Here is an 11966-nt window from a genome sequence, read left to right as displayed (position 1 = left end):
TTCTACTGTTCTACGTGAACAAAACTTCAGAGTTCCGCCATCTTGCGGAGCCATACTCTTAGCAGGGGAGATACAGACAGTGAGCCAGCAAAGTGATAAATTTAGGGTGCGTTTGTTGGAAAGGCATAAGCGTTATGCCGAAAAAACGAAAAAAGAAAAAGGATCCCTCCACTTTACTGTGTGACTTTGGTTAGGTTTCCCACCCTTTCTGTTCTTGCTTTCTCTCTGTAAAACAAAGAGCATCGTAGTACCTACTCACAGGGCTATTGTGAACAGACTACTGTGAAACACAGGGGTGTCCGGCATTTACTAGGCACTGAGGAAACGGTCGCTGAATGAATCAAGCAATGAACCAATCACTCGCTGACCCCCGTAGCCCCCCCTCCCCTCACCACCGCGGCCCTGTCACTCAACCCCCCAGGGGCGCGACCTCATTGCCCAAGGCTCCTCCAACCTCCCCATCCAGCCCATCCCCAACTCCGCCTCCCCTTACTCCACCTCCAGGAACCTGAGGTCTCAGGGCAGATAACAACCGGAAGCGTCAACTCGCACCGCCCTCGGGGTCAGCAGGGCACTTCCGCTCGCCCTCGCCCTGGGAGCCCGAGCGCTGTGCACGCGCAGGAGCGGGCTTTGGGGGCGGGGGTACAACACAGCCAATGGGCAACACGGCGCCTTTCGGGGACAAAGGATTCTGACGTGGTTCCCTCTGAGGTTAGATGGAGCGACGAGAGCGTGCGAGCATTTTCCGCGACGAGTCGTATGAGAATCTGGGGAGGCGTGTCGGGCGGCGGGAGGCGAGCGGGCTCCGCGCGGACTGTCGTGGCGATCCGAGTCCGCCGCCTCCGAGGCCGAGGCCCGCTCTCCCAGTCCGTTCTCCCGCGCGGCCCGGCCTCCTTGTTGCTGTGCTCCCTGGGGAGTTCCCGCCCCTCCATCTTCCAAAGCCACGCTCTCCTCTTTCTTTAGATCCTCAGAATAAGAAACCGGTAGTCGTGCCTGCTGCCTCCACGGCGGCACATGGGCGCGGCCATCTTGGGCGCGGGGTGGAGCCGTCGGAGCCGGACTCTGGTCTCAGGCCAGGGGTCGGGGAGCAGGGTTCAGGCTCAGTCGGGGAAGCAGCATGCAGGAGGGGCTGGGAGTTGTGCTGCAGGGCAGGCAGCATGCACAAATGAGGAAACCATGATGCCTGATTCTCCTGAAATAAATGGAGGAACTCCGGTTTCTGGGACCTTGGGGATCCTTGGAGACTCTGGGCTTTGCCGGTTGGAAAGCACAGCATAAAGTGGAGGGAGAGCTGTTTCTCTGACGATGCCAGCCAGTGGCAACATGGCCTGCTAAAAGTCCTGTAGTGCCCTTGAGGAAAGTTTTCTGTTCCCTGTCGGGGTCTGGGGAAAGAGGCCAAGTGTGTGCCGTGTGCTTGTGGTACCCGCCTGGTCACCAAGCAGAACTCCTTGGGCTGGGCAAGGCAGGGTCTGGGCTCAGTACACCCAATTCCTTCTGTGCTACAGCCAACAGGTGCCAGGCACTGTTGAGAGAAGCAAGTGACAAAAGCAGTCATGGAAGCCAACATACATTTATTTACTCTTCCATCTGAACATACTGCTTTCTCCCTGTCTTTCCCTTTCGCCTCTGAGGAGGTGGTGGCATGTGTGATATTCCCAGGTTGGTTGGATGAACCATTGCCCAGATCTACAACCTGGAGGTCTCCTGGGAAGTGACTCTGTCCCAGTCTTGTGTAGAAGTCCCGGGAGAAGAGTGTGTTTTCTGTCAGGCACGTGACTGGGGACTTGGCCCCCACTGTGATTCTTTGTGCCTTAAATGTTGGCCAGGTTTAGGGATGCTAACCTATTTATTTCCAGAAGAGAGGTGACCTGATAAGTTTTTCTGACACCACTGTCAGGAGGCAGGAGAAAGTTAATAGAATTAGTATGACAGTGTCCTGAGGACAGTAGAGAAACCCCCAGCTGCAGAAAGACCTGGTCATTGGCCCTGGTCAGACGCTCCGCATATCCTGACTCTGCAGGAATGAATGCTTTCTCAAAGAGAAGGGGCTGGCGAAGGGCGTGCAGTTGTTGCTCATGCCGTGCCAGCATGTCCTAGTGTGACTTGGGCATCCAGGAACCAAGAAACATGCCAAGGTGTTCTTCCAGCCCACACTCTGCCCAGCTGTTGGGATCTACCGATCCGTAGAAGAGAAGGCTTGCCTCCACCACTTACCGGCCCTTTGGGCCTCTTGTACGTCATAGGTAAAGACCGCACATCCCAACGGGCTGTCAGGATTGTTTAAAGGAACATCTCTAGCGCCCCCAGCCCAGAATGTGTCCTAAGGCCGGCGCCTGGTAAGTGGTGATATTACCAAAGCAAGCTTGGGTCCACTCACCCACACCCCATAAAACTTATGTACTGACACCAGGTCGTGGTGAAGGAAAGTACAGCATGTACTGCAGGGCACCAAGCAAGGAGTCCAGGCAACGTGCTCAAAAGGCCTGAACTCCCCGATGGCTTTCAGGGAAGGGTTTTTAAAGACAGAGTGAGGCAGGAGGTTGTGGGATGTGTGATCAGCTGATGGCCATTCTTCTGATTGGTTGCTGGTGAGGTAATCGGGGAGTCAACCTCATCAACCTTCTGCTTCCAACCAGTCTGGGGTCTAAGTGCTTGTGGTCAGCATGCAGTTAAGGTCTTCCACCTGATGGGGATTTCAGTATCTGCAAAACAGCTCACAGGATATGGCTCCGGATATTATCTATAGCCCTTGGGGAGGAACTAAAGGTCCTTGACTTTGTTTAATGGCTAAACTATTATTTTGTCTTGCTGACTGTTTTCCTTTGTTTCTGCATTTTCTGACTTATCTGATTAAATTATTCTTTGAAACTTGGGGAAGACCAAGGAGGCTAGAGGTTTTCTACAGATGAGAAGCAGGTGGAGGACATGGGAGGGGTCTGTCCCGGGAAGGCCTCTAGGGTCCTGCTTGGTTACCATGGCAGTTTCTGCTGTCCTCTCCCCAACACTAGGGGGCGTGCTGGTGCCAATGCTGCTCCTTCCTGCACTGTGTGCTTCCCTCCCCTTCGCCACCAACCTTGCCCAGGGTCACCACTGAAAACGTCTGTTTTTTTTTTGTTTTTGCCCAGGGCCCAGGAGTGAACCCGGGCCCTTGGCGGTGAGAGCACAGAGTCCTAACCACTGGACCGCCAGGAATTCCCTGAAAACATGTTTTTAAATGGCAATTAGGCCTCTAATTAAGTTAAAATTCATTGTAAAGTGTAACCCCAGCAGGCCCAGGTTACTCAAGCCCTTACGTTCCAAGAAAAGCCTGTCTCGGGAAGACTGGTCCTTGCCCCACTCCTGGGAGAGCGCCACAAAGAGCCTGGCGTGTTCTGCCTAGTAGGGTATTTCTGTAATCCAGGCACCTCTGTTCCATCTGACCAGGTGCTTCATGCTAATGGTGTGACGTATGGTGAGGGTCTGTTTTGTATGTCTGAGGCCCTTGGCTGTGCTGTATTAGTTTGACATCTGGGGGCTGTAGACCGAGTAGCTAAAGTGAGTGACGTGGAAGCTGCATGCCTGCACGACTGACCTCCAGTCAAATCTCTGGACCCCTAGGCATGGGTGAGCTTCCCTGACTGGCAACACTTTGCATGTGTTGTCACACATCATTTCTGGGAGAATTAAGCATTGTCCATGTGACTCCTTTGGGAGAGGACAACTGGATCTCACCACTGGTTTCCACTGTACTTCACCCCTGCACCTTTTGCCTTTGCTGATTTTACTTTCACTGTCATAAATCCTAACTATGTGTATGGGACTTCCCTGGTGGTCCAGTGGTTAAGACTCCATGCTCCGAATGCAGGGGGCCTGGGTTCGATCCCTGGTCAGGGAACTAGAGCCCGCATGCCACAACTAAAGAGCCCGCATGCCACAACTAAGACCTGGTGCAGCCAAATAAATAAGTAAATAAATAAATAAATTTATTTAAAAAAAAATAATAATTCTGTATATAACAGCTCAGCTGAACTCACAGACTCTGAAAAGAACTAACAGCTTTTCTGAGTTCCGAGTCCTTCTAGGGAATCTTCAAGCCTGAGGGTGGTCCTGGGGAACCCGAACGTACTGTTCCTGTAGATTCTGAGGTTGGTTTGTTTCAACCATCCCAGTGGGTGGACCTCATGAACACAGTGTGACTCCGCCCCCAGCAATACACTTGCTTGGTGCTTGTGCGGAGGTTGCAGACCTGAGGAGCAGCAGCCGAGGGCACTGCTGTGATTTTCCCGCCTCCGAGGAGCAGAGGTCCTGAGCACTTGCAGTGGGCGGCAGCTGAGGGAGCTTGCTGTCTTGCTGTGGTGCAGGGTTCTGCTGAGGGTCCCTGGTACCTGCCTCTTCCTGGAAGTTTTCCCTGCAGTGACTGAGGTGACAGGTCCATCAAGCAATGTCTTGATGGCGTTCTGCTCTTTGAACTGGGTGAGTTCCTGTAGGAAAGGGAAGGCCAGTTGCAAGTGTTCATCTCCTGCTGCACTGCATCGCTGTGTGTGCCACTGCCTCTGCAGATTTCCCACAGGCAGGAGAGAGTGCAGAGTGAATGGGGCTGGAATAGACAAAATGGGAATCCACCCCAGGGAACTGGTTGATGGCTCCAATATGTTGGCATGAAGCCAATCACATGACTGTCAGGTGGCACAGAGGTTAGAGCTTCAGTCTTTGGATGACTGTGTCTGTTAGTTGAGAAGTGTGTGTACCACAATAAACCCCAAAGGAGGAAGACTTCAGCTAGCTGATGACGATTCTACTTTCAAGGTCTTTCTGTTATTGAAGGATGTTGTAATAAGCCAGAGTATAATAATATGTACTGTGGACTGAGACTATGCCAGGCACTGTGCTATGTTATTTATATTCATTTGTAATTTAAAATTATTAGTAGAATACCTCACTATTATTATACCATACCTTCCAGATCGGGAGACTGAAGCATACAGATGTCAAGTGAGTTATCCAACACTTCACAGCTAATAAATGAAATAAAGAGTTAAGATTAGGCGGTTTGGCTCCAGAATGCATACCCTTGACTTCTATACCATTCAGTAGTCATGAGCACATCGTCATTTAAGAAAAGGATCTGGATGTTTACATGTCTTGGTGAATTTTGTGGAATAAGTAAGTGGCAGAACTCAAACTAGAATTTAGGTGTCCTGACTCCAGATCCCATTCATTTTTCAAGGTGATTCGTCTTTTCCCCCCGTCCTCTGGAGCAGTACATCTTAGACTTGAATTTATATAGGGTTCCCCTAGGGATCTTGTTAAATTGCAGCTTCTGATTCAGCAGTTCTGTTGGGGATGCTGAGTGTCTGCATTTCTCACAAGCTCCCGGGTGGTGCTAATATGCTGGTCCTCAGAACACACTTTGAGTCCAAATAAGGTTTTACGGACCCTCTGGTTTAGCAGCTATGACTTCTGCTTGGAACACACACACACACACACACACACACACACACACACACACACACACACACACACACATACACATGGAGACACAGTGATGAGGGAGTAGGATTGGGGTGCTCTCTGATCTCACTAGTGAGACCCCTCACTAATTCCCTTTTGGGGTTAAAGACTCTGAGGCCCATGGAGGGAGAGGATGCTTGAGGGAGTTGTTAACAGGCTGAGACTGGGACCTGTTCCACTTGACTTCCCAGCCAATGTGCCCCTCTCCTCCTTCCCTCCCTCTGTTGCACAGGAGCTTCTGGGGGAAGAGAATAGTAAAGGAATGGGCATTGTTCAATGATGGATTATTTAAGACTTTATAAGAACCACCAGCGTGATCTCCATTCTAGGCCTCCTTGTCTCCATGTTGTACTGAACACAGGTCTCAGCGGCCCAAGAGGACCCAGCTGTACTGAGCCCAGGTCAAAAGGTCAAAATATTGCGTTGGCCAAAAAGTTTGTTTGGGTTTTTCCATAAGATGTTACAGAAAAACCCGAACAAACTTTTGGGCCAACCCCAATAGCTCTCCTCATAGGTCTGCATACCCATGCAGGCACCACTCTGGGGAAAACGGACCCACAGAGGTCTCTCTGATGGTCAGACACTATTTGTAAGCACACCGCTGTCTACAACCCCAGGGACTACCAGTAACTAGATACATGCTACAACTCTTATATTAGTCTGGGTAAGCCAAACTACTGGAATAATTAGACGGAAAATATAATGGCTCAGACACAACCTTTCTTGCTCACATAAGAATCAACCATGGGTAGTCCATATTGACCGGTGGTGTTCCTCCATATAGATCGAGGCTGTTGGCATCTCTGCCCTCTTCAGCATGGCTTCCAGGGCACTCTGTCATCATTCCTGGAAGTGAGAAAGAGAATGGAGGAGCACAGGTCAGGAGCCACCACTAGCTTTCAGGATCACCATGGTACAGAAAGTCAGGAAGTTTTTTCTGAGACCCAGAGGTCAAAAAACTGCAGAAAACCATTGCTGACAGCACAGGTGTCCCATGGCCCCAGGGTGGTTGGGTGATTAGCATAGCAAGGAGTCTAGCAGGTGCTGCAAAACTCACATCTGCTTACAGCAGAAATTAATACAACATTGTAAATCAACTATACTTAAATAAAATTAAAACCAAACAAAACTCACATCTGCTGAAAAATACTTGCCTACTCTTCCTGCTAGAGGAAAAGTATGGTTTCTAACTCTTCCTTCCAAATTTCATGCAGAGAGGTCACATTGGCAAGCAAGTCTGAGAAATGTAATCTCAATGCTTCCAGCCCCGGCAGTACAGGAGAGGGGATGGGAATGGGAATGTCGCAGAGTGCCAACAGACAATACCTGGCACATCTTTGAAAATCCCATTAAAATTGAAAGATTAGTCTCCCTTTTCCTCCTTCCAGACTGAAGTTGATCCCTGCCGATGTCTCCAGTGTCACTCTGCAAACTGAAGCATCAACTGCTGAGGCAAGCAACAGTGGTTTGTGTCATGGAATTGTCTTCTTCTCCTGGCCCTGGACCCTATGGATATCAAGTGAGCCCTAATTTGTGCTCCCCACTATCTTTGTACACACTTGTACATGTATGTTCTTATAGATGTGCGGGTACATACACACAGACCCACATCTCAGACAGCAGATCCTCAAGTGCAAAGTACTGGCCTCCAAAGCCCTGAGCAGCTTCACAGTGGAGAAGCCCAAAACATTCATAGGTGTTAGGGCCAAGGAGGCTTCAGAGAGTTGGGAGAAATTTCTGGATTCTGCCCAAATGCCCCTGACCTCAGAGGCCAAGGCTGTAGTCATGGGGGCATTCGGGTAAAGAGCATCCTCCTGGGTACTGAGCTTGGAGATGGATTCCAGGATTTATTTCATATGACACCTCTGAGAGCATGCCTTTCAATGGAAAGAATTTTCTCCCCTTCCTGAGAGACCAGTCTACTCAGTAAAGACTCAGTGAACATGAGCAAATTATAATGAATGAAGACTCACATTTCCCAAGTTGTGTTCCTGTTGGAGGAATTCTTAAGTCACCGATTCTGACCTAGAGGAATCTTTTGCCAGAGAAAATAAAGCTAGAGAACCTAGATCAAGACTGGCAAATCTGTTGCCCTTATGCTGCCATTATATTCTACATACACGGCAGCTATCGTTTGTCAATAATGTGAATTGGGAGATTGGGATTGACATATATACACTAATATGTATAAAATAGATAACTAATAAGAATCTGCTGTATAAAAAAATAAAATAAAATTCAAAAAAAAATGTTACTCTTTCTGGTCAAGGTCAGACAGGCTCTTAGAATTCTTCTCAACAGTATGTTCTAGTCTACCTCTACCAATCAGAGTTGGTAATTATGTTGGAACCTATTTGCTATGCCTGCCCTAGGTCAGCATTTCACAAAATGTCTTCCATGAAACACTGGTTCTCTAGCTTATTAACAATCATGATGTGAGTAAAAGGTTCTATGATCATAAAAACTTGGGAAACATTGTTTAGATGTGGTTTTTTTTTTAATGGAGAGACTTCTACAACCACTAGGATACTATGTAGGTAGGATACTATATAGATCTCCCAAAAGGTCTGTAAAATACAGCATTTTCCAGGGGCTTCCCTGGTGGTGCAGTGGTTGAGAGTCCGCCTGCTGATGCAGGGGACATGGGTTCGTGCCCCGGTCCGGGAAGATCCCACATGCCGCGGAGCAGCTGGGCCCGTGAGCCATGGCCGCTGGGCCTGCGCGTCCGGAGCCTGTGCTCCGCAATGGGAGAGGCCACAGCAGTGAGAGGCCCACGTACCTCAAAAAAAAAAAAAAAAAGGTGAAAAAAAAGGTAAAAAAAAATACAGCATTTTCCAAATGTATTTCACCATAGAACTCTTTCCAAAGAACGTGTTGGGAGACAAAAAGGATTATACGTGGAATAATAAGAGGCTTTCTCTGGGTGGCCTGACAGTGGGCTAGGCGGGACCAGTGGCTCCTCCTCCCCCAGATAGAGTGAGGGGCTTCTCATGATCTCAACTTCCCACAAGGTTGCTGGGCAGCTGTCATTTTCAGCATTCCCCTGAACATCTGGCACCTGAGCTCAAATACTTTTCCTCTGCTTACAATGGCACTTTCATGCTCATGCTGTGAAAAGGAAGATTGTCAGGGGTGGTCCTGGTCCAGCTGCACCTAACCCAAGCATGTCTCTCTACAGGATAACGAGAGAATGTGAGACTTGTGCTTTGTGCTGATCCATGTGTCTGTGACCCAGCCTGCCTCAATGATGCTTGCTAGTGATTGAGCCCTTTGCCTGACAGTGGTACCTAATGTGGAGTGAACATGGCAGAAAAGTTGAACTGTTTCACTTGAGGGGTGGGAAGCATCCTCTCTGGGGTTGAGGACAAATCACCAGTAGTGCTAATGATTGAATGGCCTCATTTTCTGTGGGCCACAAATGCCCCTGAACTGGCAGGCCATGTGAACTTATGGCCTTATGATTGTATGGCCACAATGTCTATAGGTCCCAGAAACACTGCTGAATGGGCAGTTCATTTGCTTCTTGGTGGCTAGTCACTGTGTAGTTAAAATGTCTAGGGGCCACAGATGCACACCTGAATGGGCAGATAATTTGGCTGTGTCACTATGAAAAACTGAGGCTGAGAGACAAGGCTGCCTGTTGTTAGATCTCTCGTTTACTCTACTTTTGAGCTTTTTTTTTTTTTTTTTTTTTTTTTTTGCGGTACACTGGGCTCTCACTGCTGTGGCCTGTCCCGTTGCGGAGCACAGGCTCCAGACGTGCAGGCTCAGCGGCCATGGCTCACGGGCCCAGCCGCTCCACAGCATGTGGGATCTTCCCGGACCAGGACACGAACCCGTGTCCCCTGCATCGGCAGACAGACTGTCAACCACTGCGCCACCAGGGAAACCCTACTTTTGAGCTTTAAAGATGAAAAGAAAGGGACAAGAGAGGGCCCCTCAAATCCGGACACCACTGTGGCAGCTGATGCAGCCCAACCCCTCAGATTTTATCATCATTCAGTGTACCAGATAGAGGACTTTTGGAGAAAGTCAGGTGCATGTAAAAATGTGACACTTCATGGAAATAGTAAGGCTTCCCCCAAGACTGGTACCATGAAGGGCTGAAGGAATCTGAGAGATTGGATAATTTGTCTAGATGAATCAATTAACTTTTTTTTTTTTAAATTTTTGGCTGTGCCACATGGCATTCGGAATCTTAGTTCCCCGACCAGGGATCGAACCCATGTCCCCTACACTGGAAGCACGGAGTCCCAACCACTGCACCACCAGGGAAGTCCCTTGATTAACTTTTATCATTCCATTTCCCTTCTATTGCCCTGTTAGTTTTGCAGTCTTTAATTATTATTTTTTCTTTTTTTTTTTGCTGTACGCGGGCCTCTCACTGTTGTGGCCTCTCCCATTGTGGAGCACAGGCTCCGGACGCGCAGGCTCAGTGGCCATGGCTCACGGGCCCAGCCGCTCTGCGGCATGTGGGATCTTCCCAGACCAGGGCACGAACCCATGTCCCCTGCATCGGCAGGCGGACTCTCAACCACTGCACCACCAGGGAAGCCCCCTAATTATTATTTTAGTGGTTACCCTAGAGATTATGACATACATGCCTCAATTTATGTCTTCTGTAGATTAATACTTTTACTGCTTCTTCCACCATTCAATGATAGAAAATATTTTAGGTCAATCCCCTCTTATCATTTATACTATTGTTGACCTGAATTTTAATTCTACATATATTTTAAGTCTCTCTATGCATTATTATAATTGCTTAATACAGGCAGTGTTCATATAGTTTTATCCACATATTTACTCTTTATTCTTCATAACGCTTTCACTTTTTATTTTTTAAGCATCATTATTTCCTAACTTTAAGAAATCCCTTTAGTGTTTATTTTAGTGTAGGTCTGCTGGCAATTAATTATATCAGTTTTGGTTTTTCTGAAATCAGCTTTATTTCATCTTCGTTTAAAAGGATATTTTACTTGAGAATAGAATTCTAAGTTAGCAGTTATTTTATTTCAGCACTTTAAAGATATCATTTCATTGTATTTGTTGAAAAGTCAGTTGCCGTTCTTATTGTTTCTCCTTTGAATGTAATGTGCCTTTTTTCTCTGGCTGCAATTAGATTTTCCTTTTTTCTCTTTTGTTTTCAGCAGTTTGACTATGATGTGCCTAGTTATGATTTCCTTTGTATTCATTCTGTTTGAGATTAGTAGAGCTTTTTGAGTCAGTGGCTTGATATCATTTGTCAATTCTGGTATCTTTTCAATCTGGTATTCCTTCCAATTAAACATATATTGAACCTTTACACCATGTTCCATGTCTCTTACACTCTTCCCATTATTTTTCGTTCCTTTTTTTCATAATGCTCCAGCCTGAATAGTCTCTGCTAACTCATTTCCAGTTCACTAAACTTCTATTATGCTATATCTAACATCTACTTAGTGCTTAATTTAAGCTGTGTTTTTTAGTTCTAGAATCCCCATGTGATTCTTTCTAATGTCAATAATTTTGTCACCTAATTTCATTTTATTTTTATGTGGACCATTTTGAAAGTTTTTATTGTATTTGTTACAATATTGCTTCTGTTTTATGTTTTGGTTGTTTTGGCTGCGAGGCATGTGGGATCTTAGCTCCCTGACCAGGGATCAAACCTGCACCCCCTGCTTTGGAAGGTGAAGTCTTAACCACTGGACCACTGGAGAAGTCCCTGTCACCTAATTTCTTGAACATAATAATCATAGTTTTTTTTTTAAAGTTGTGTCTGATAACTCAAATATTTGGATCACTATTGGGTTTATTTATATCACCTGTTTTATCTTGGTTTCCTTCATCTGATTCATGGCATGTCTGTGATATTTTTTTGTTGTTGAATGCCAGAAATTGTATATGAAGTGTTTTAAAAAATTTCTCTGGATAATGTTTCATCCTCTAGAAATAATTTACTTTTCTTCTGGGGGCCAGATATAGTAGAAGCAGATAACCTTGGTCCATCAAGGATTAAGATGAGGTCTTCCCTGGTGGCGCAGTGGTTAAGAATCTGCCTGCCAATGCAGGGGACACGGGTTCGAGCCCTGGTCCGGGAAGATCCCCCATGCTGTGGAGCGACTAAGCCCGTGCGCCACAACTACTGAGCCTACACTCTAGACCCCGCGAGCCACAACTACTGAGCCCACGTGCCACAACTACTGATGCCCATGCTCCTAGAGCCCGTGCTTCAGCAACAAGTGAAGCCACCGCAATGAGGAGCCCACGCACCTCAACGAAGAGTAGCCCCTGCTCGCCGCAACTAGAGAAAGCCCGTGCGAAGCAATGAAGAACCAACGCAGCCAAAAATAAATTAAATAAATAAATAAATAAATTTTAGAAAAGGATTAAGATGATCTGAGAATCTATTTCATCTTCATGAGGGCTGATGTATAACTGGTTTGCCTCTCCTAGGACAAAGCCATTCAGGATTTTTACCTGAAAGCCTGGTA

General features: G+C 47.2%; 1 long non-coding RNA gene across 1 annotated transcript in view; it reads left to right on the top strand.

Moving 5' to 3' along the window:
* Positions 1 to 595: 595 nt before the first annotated feature.
* The window catches only part of LOC309977878, a 79069-nt gene continuing 67698 nt past the window's right edge, over positions 596 to 11966 (top strand). Inside the window, exons 1-2 of the long non-coding RNA XR_014327102.1 lie at positions 596 to 711; positions 6879 to 7009. This is a non-coding gene — a long non-coding RNA (uncharacterized lncRNA). The remainder of the gene's footprint in view (positions 712 to 6878; positions 7010 to 11966) is intronic.

This window comes from Leucopleurus acutus (genome assembly GCF_964270905.1).
Source record: "Leucopleurus acutus genome assembly, chromosome: X".
NCBI classification, from domain to species: domain Eukaryota; kingdom Metazoa; phylum Chordata; class Mammalia; order Artiodactyla; family Delphinidae; genus Leucopleurus; species Leucopleurus acutus.
Note: the sequence above shows the minus strand (reverse complement) of the source record. Positions and strands in the feature narration are given on the sequence as shown.